General features: G+C 33.2%; 1 long non-coding RNA gene across 1 annotated transcript; it reads left to right on the top strand.

The window, feature by feature from the left end:
* The first annotated feature begins 3728 nt into the window (after positions 1-3728).
* On the top strand, positions 3729-5111 carry LOC138935748 (uncharacterized). Its single transcript, XR_011447288.1, has 3 exons — positions 3729-4201; positions 4572-4642; positions 4989-5111. It is a non-coding gene; the product is annotated as an uncharacterized lncRNA (long non-coding RNA).
* Positions 5112-6000: the final 889 nt, after the last annotated feature.

Genomic DNA, 6000 nt, shown 5'->3' with positions numbered 1-6000 from the left:
AATAAAGTAGCAATACGAGATGTTCCATTTAAATTCCTAAACGCGATCGCGACAAGTATCGGGAAATCATTTTATAAGATTAATAATTAGTTATCTTTTACACATTTTAAATAATAACTATAATAATTTTATAATTAATATTAATAATAACAATAATTAATTGTTTAATAAATAATTGATTTATAATTTAAAATACTTATATAATTTAATATTTCGTATATATATTTTATAGTAAAATATTTCGGCAGCGAATTAGAACAATATACCTAACATAGTATTTGGCCTTGGTGGCGTAAACATCGACGAGCTTAAACATTGTTTACGTATCACGGTCTTGTTATCATTCGTATGAAAATATTTGAAAAGAACTGTAGTGAGGCGAGACGCTCAAATTCTTTTCCTATGTTATCATTCATACGGCGATACTCGAGCAGTAAAGAAGCAGTGCGTTAAATTATTTCTTTAAACATACTTAAAGTTCAATTATATTTTATCCGATGCTTTATCGTTCGACTTTTCGACGATTTAAATATAATTCGGATTGAGAACGCGTAATAAAATAGTCAAATCGCATGTCCGAATAATTAATGATAAATTCTGTAATATCATTAATCGTTTATTAAGTAAATAATTAAAAATACTTGTATATTGTATTATTCCGTTATATACGTCATAGTATACGCAAAATATTTTCGGTTGCGAATTATTAATAACATGGTATTTGGCCATGGCGCGGCGATGTAAACATTAGCGCGCTATTGTTAGCGTGTTACGACTTATGGCCTATCAATCGCACGGCGACACTCGAACAGTAAGGTAGTAGAGCGCGAGATCATTTATCAAATTCCTTTTCTAAACGAGATCGCAACAAGTATCGGAAAATAATTTGATACGATAAATAAAATTAATTACCTTTTATCTTATATATCTTAAATAATACATAATTATATCGCAACGATAAGTCTCGAAGCGCGTATTTCGCGTGATATACATTTAACCAAGAGTCGAAGTGACAGGAATCAAAATTGTAATTTATTGTTTTATAGTGATCTTTTTCATCTTTTATAAGGAATAATTATCTTTTTAAAAATATTTCAAATTTAATAATATTTTGTCCCATACTTTATCGTTTGATTTTTCGACGATTTAAATATGATTCGGATCGAGAACGCGCGATAAAATAGTCGAATAGCATCCGTCCGAGTAATTAACGATAAGCTCCGTAATATTATTAATCGTTTATTAAGTAAATAATTTAAAATACTTGTACGATTTAATATTTCGCGATATACGTTATAGTACGCAAAATATTCGACTGCAAATTATCAATAACATGGTTTTTGGCCTTGACGGCGTAAACATTAGCACGCTATTGTTAACGTATTATGGCCTATCAATCGCACGGCGACACTCGAACAGTAAGGTAGTAGAGCGCGAGACATCGTCAATTCTTTTTCTAAACGAGATCGCAACAAGCATCGAAAAATAATTTAATGTGATTATTGTAACTAACAATCGATTAACTTTTAAAAATAAGAAATAAAACAAAATAATTCAATAATAGAGATAGTATTGTTGTAACGAGTGGCGCATGATTTTGGCGTCATGTAAAATCAAGCAAATCGTATTTTTCATATTTCTCTCTTATAATAAAGTGTGCGATATAATAAAGTGTGTCTCGTGTAATTGTTTCGTAATCGGAAATGCCAGTGTAATGTATGTCGCGATCGTCGCATATTCGACTAATCGTAATTAACTGTGTTTTCGCAAGTGAGTGTAAATGTCACGAGGAAACAGCAAAGGATAAACAAGAGAAGAAAAGGAGATTATGATAAGTATCCGACGATGGATGGAACAACGATATGTGCGATAAGTAATTTATATTTTTTTTACCATCTATATTATTTTCAAAATATATTACGGCCGAACAATTAAGTTTCGAGATTCGCTTCGCATTTTCGAATGTTTGATTCGTGCTGCCATTTTAGGGGGTTATTCGCAACTCAATACTCGACATGTGGTGCAAGTTTTAAATTATTTAAATCAATAGTTAATGAGATACAATTACGCAAAGTTGTTAATATAATTTTGTTTAAAAATCGGTGTAATGGAAAGAACGCTTGACAACGCGCCAACATTAAATCGTTACAAATGATTCAGCAAGTCTAGTTTTCTGAAGCAAGCCCTTTTAAAATGTGATTTACGTTTTTTTTATGTCATCTATATCTTCAAAAGGTTACTCTTATGCATAGCTGACTCTTCGTAGGGTTGTTGAATCATTTGTAACATTTCTGTTAGAGACTTCTCTAATTTAGCACAGAATTTAATGTTGGTGTATTGTCAAGCGTTTCTTCCATTACACCGATTTTTAAACAAATTTTTAACACTACTTTGCATAACTGTGTCTCATTAATTATTGAACCAAATAATTTAAAACTTTCACCAAGTGTTGAGTATCGAGTTGTAAATAACCGTCTAAAATAGCAGCACAAACGAATCAAACGGAAATACGAAGCGAGTCTCAAAACTCAATTGTACATTGCTCGTTCTTTTTCTTGTTTCTTTAATAGTGTATGAGATCCAATCTAAATTATCGTATAATATTATACATGTATTGCTTGTTTTTTCAAAACATATCTACATCGCATCTCTTTTAATCGAGGAAAAAAAGGGATATCTGCGATATAGTTAATCTCTCAATTATAAAATATATTTTTCCTCTCTCTTAAGTTATATATTATATTACAAAATTATATATTGTATAAAATAACCCTCCATGGGTACACCTTGACGTGGTGGAGTGGCTTCAGTACCTGGACGGTATGCCTTAAGGTCCTAAGGGTCCTCAAGGTTTACTGCGAAGGGGAAACCAAGTACCCAGCGTCGTCGTTGCTGTCATCGTGCCGCGGACGGCTCGTCGTATCGTTGGTGCTGTCATCGTGCCGCGGACGGCTTGTCGCGTCGTCGGTACCGTCATCGTGTCGCGGACGGCTTTCGCGTCTTTCGCGTCGCGTGTCCGTACAGCATTGCCACGAGTCGCACAATGGCTCATATGTGGCACGCGCATTTGTGCGTTGAACGCACATTAGTGCGTCGTCGTTGCCGTCATCGTGCCGTACGAGCAACGATGCGTCGCGTTGTCGCGGTATCGCGTTTTCGCGTCGTCGCGTCTTCGCGTTGGACTTTTATCTCGTTTTCACGATTGTCACCGAGGATCATACTTTGTTGCCGACTAAATGGGATGTCTCTCAGCGTTGCAATCGTTAATATATTAATACCTATTAATATAATTAATTTTATATTAATATCAGTTAATATTAATTCTATATTAATATTATATATTATATAAATATTTATGTATTAATAAATTTAATATATTAATGTAGGCGCAACGTTAAAACGCCTCAGTATCGCGGCTGAGGTGAATGCCGGCCGCGTAGCAACGTATGTTCGTGCATAGTATAGATGCATGTTCGCGCGGTTAATCTTGAACTTCGGTTCGAGAATCGGCTGTTGAGGGCACGTTCTGCTCCGACGAACGGTTCGGCCCGAATCGGTTAGAGTTCGGTCGATTGTTTTGGAATCGTCGTTAATGGGTCCCTTCTCTTGTACCGTCTAACAGCACATTGTAGAAATACTAACATGTTTGGCATCTGAGGAGTCGGCTGTTCTAATTAGGTTCGATTTTTGCTCGCTAGAGAAGTTGATCTCCCGCTTTCGAAATGCTAGATTGTTAGCACGTAGAAGGTGGATATCTTCATTCTCGACCCGTCTATCAGCCTTACGATAAACCCGGCTCAGTCTGTATGATAGAGACTTGGTGGTTCGTATGAAATCGTTCTTAACGATGTTCTAGTCGGCCCTCGATGGGAGCAGGCGCGGGTCAAGAGTCGAGCGAACCCCATTCGCGATTATTCCATCGATCGATTTCGTCTTCTTCCGCTTCCGCTTAACCTTTGCTCGAAGTAATCGGTGAATTCCCGACTTGTCGACTCGAAGTGTGATTCTCACGTGAAGCGGGATTCGATCGTTCCGAAATTCGAAAGTGCGGGAGTGTCGTTCAAAGTATCGCGCGTACAAGTGCGGAAGTAATCTTTTAATAAAAGTGCTGGAGTGCCGTTTAAGTATCGCGTGTGTAAATCAACCTGAGAGGAGGAGGAGGCCTAGGAGAGGCATCGGGCATCGGTGGAGCAACCCTGTGGTAAGTAAATTGTTATTTGTATATTAATTACTTATTAATTGCATATGTGCAATTTAAATTGAGCAATTAATCGCGTAATTTGATTTTTTATTTGTATGATTTAAACAATAGAGAATTAAAGAAACAGATTTTTATGAAAGCTATAATCTTGTAAAAGTTTTTATTTCTAGATTATAGTTTTTATTCGAAATTATTAGAGTTATTAGTAATATTTTTCAATTTTCTTTTTCTCAAATTTATAAAATTATTTTATTAATCTGCTTATTATTATATGCATTAAATATAAAATTTAATGCATATAATAAATTTTTAAAAATATTAGTTATTTTGAGCGCTGCTACAATTTGGATCTTCTATTTGCATGTTACAGATCAACCCTGACATTCTGAGAGGAGGAGGAGGCCTAGGAGAGGCATCCTGCACCAGCGGAGCAACCCAAGGGTGAGTATTTGTTATTTGTATATTGATTGTTAAAAATTGTTCACGCGCATTAATACAGTCTCATTATTTGAATGAATTAAACAAGAGAAAATTAGAAAAAAAGACTTTTACATAAGTTCGATATATTCCATTATTAAAAAAAAGTACTAATACTTTTACATAAGTCCAATAAATTTCATTATTAAAAAGAGTAGTCTAAAATTTATAAAATTGTTTTGTATTTATGTATTTGCTTCTTATCGTACGCATCGGATATAAAATTCAGCACGTAAAATAATAATTTTTTGAAATATTAATTATATTTTGAGCGCTGCTATAATTTAGATTTTACATTTGTATGTTACAGACAACGTAGCCTCAAGACCAACAACTCCGCTGTTGCGCATCAGTGCCGGTGAGTGACAAACTTTTATTTAATTTTAAAGTAACGGATTTGTAGAGATTATAGATGTAGATTGTAGATTGTAGACTGTAGATAAATCCGTTACTTTTAGATGGATGAGCTAAAACAGATTAAGTTGAATAATTTTTAATAAATTCTTTTAATATGCATTGCATCTATTGCAAAAATAAATTAAAGTCTAAATTAAAGAAGGAAAATTATAGAAAACATTTTCTTCAATTTGTAGATTTTTTCTGATTTATTGAATAAAGAAACTAAAAAAAATAATAATTTTATCAATTATATACCATACGTGTGATATATAGTAAATCATTTTTATAACGCACGCCGATCTCTTATTCTAATTTCTTATAACTCATCCATATCGTAGAATTTGTTTGTAGACATTGTTCTTAAACTTTGTTTTAATTGATATAAGATCAAATAATCAATCAGTTAAATTATCTATAATATGATAATAAATGTTATTTTATTTTAAATTATATATTATTATATAAATTAAAATTACACATTATTATATAAATGTATTATTATATTATTAAATAAATTATATATTAATATATAAATTTTAATCAAATTTATATATTTTTTATAATTTATTATAATTTTTTAATCAATATTTTAATTGATAATTTGGCTTTATCTTAGTTAAAATAAAATTATATTAAAATGAAGATGTAACGAACGATCGTAAAATCACACGATCGTCATCGAGCGTGAAATGTTTGCGCTCACCTGCCGACGACAATAATTACCCGGCAAAAGAAGGAGTTTATCTCCTTACGAGCGCAAGAAAAATCTTGCGCTTATTCGCCGGCGATAAAAGGAGTATGTATCTCCTTTTTCGATCTCTGATGAGAGATCGATTCAGACAAAATGGCCAGCAGCAACGAAAGGTAGGTCCAACTGGCCCGAAGAATGGATATAAGCTACGCAAAATAGGCGGTTAATACTG

Source organism: Polyergus mexicanus, unplaced genomic scaffold (assembly GCF_030449975.1).
Source record: "Polyergus mexicanus isolate NDT 795.1 unplaced genomic scaffold, iyPolMexi1.0 SCAF_8, whole genome shotgun sequence".
NCBI classification, from domain to species: Eukaryota; Metazoa; Arthropoda; class Insecta; order Hymenoptera; family Formicidae; genus Polyergus; species Polyergus mexicanus.
The sequence above is the reverse complement of the archived record's forward strand: the minus strand, read 5'-3'. Positions and strand labels throughout refer to the sequence as shown.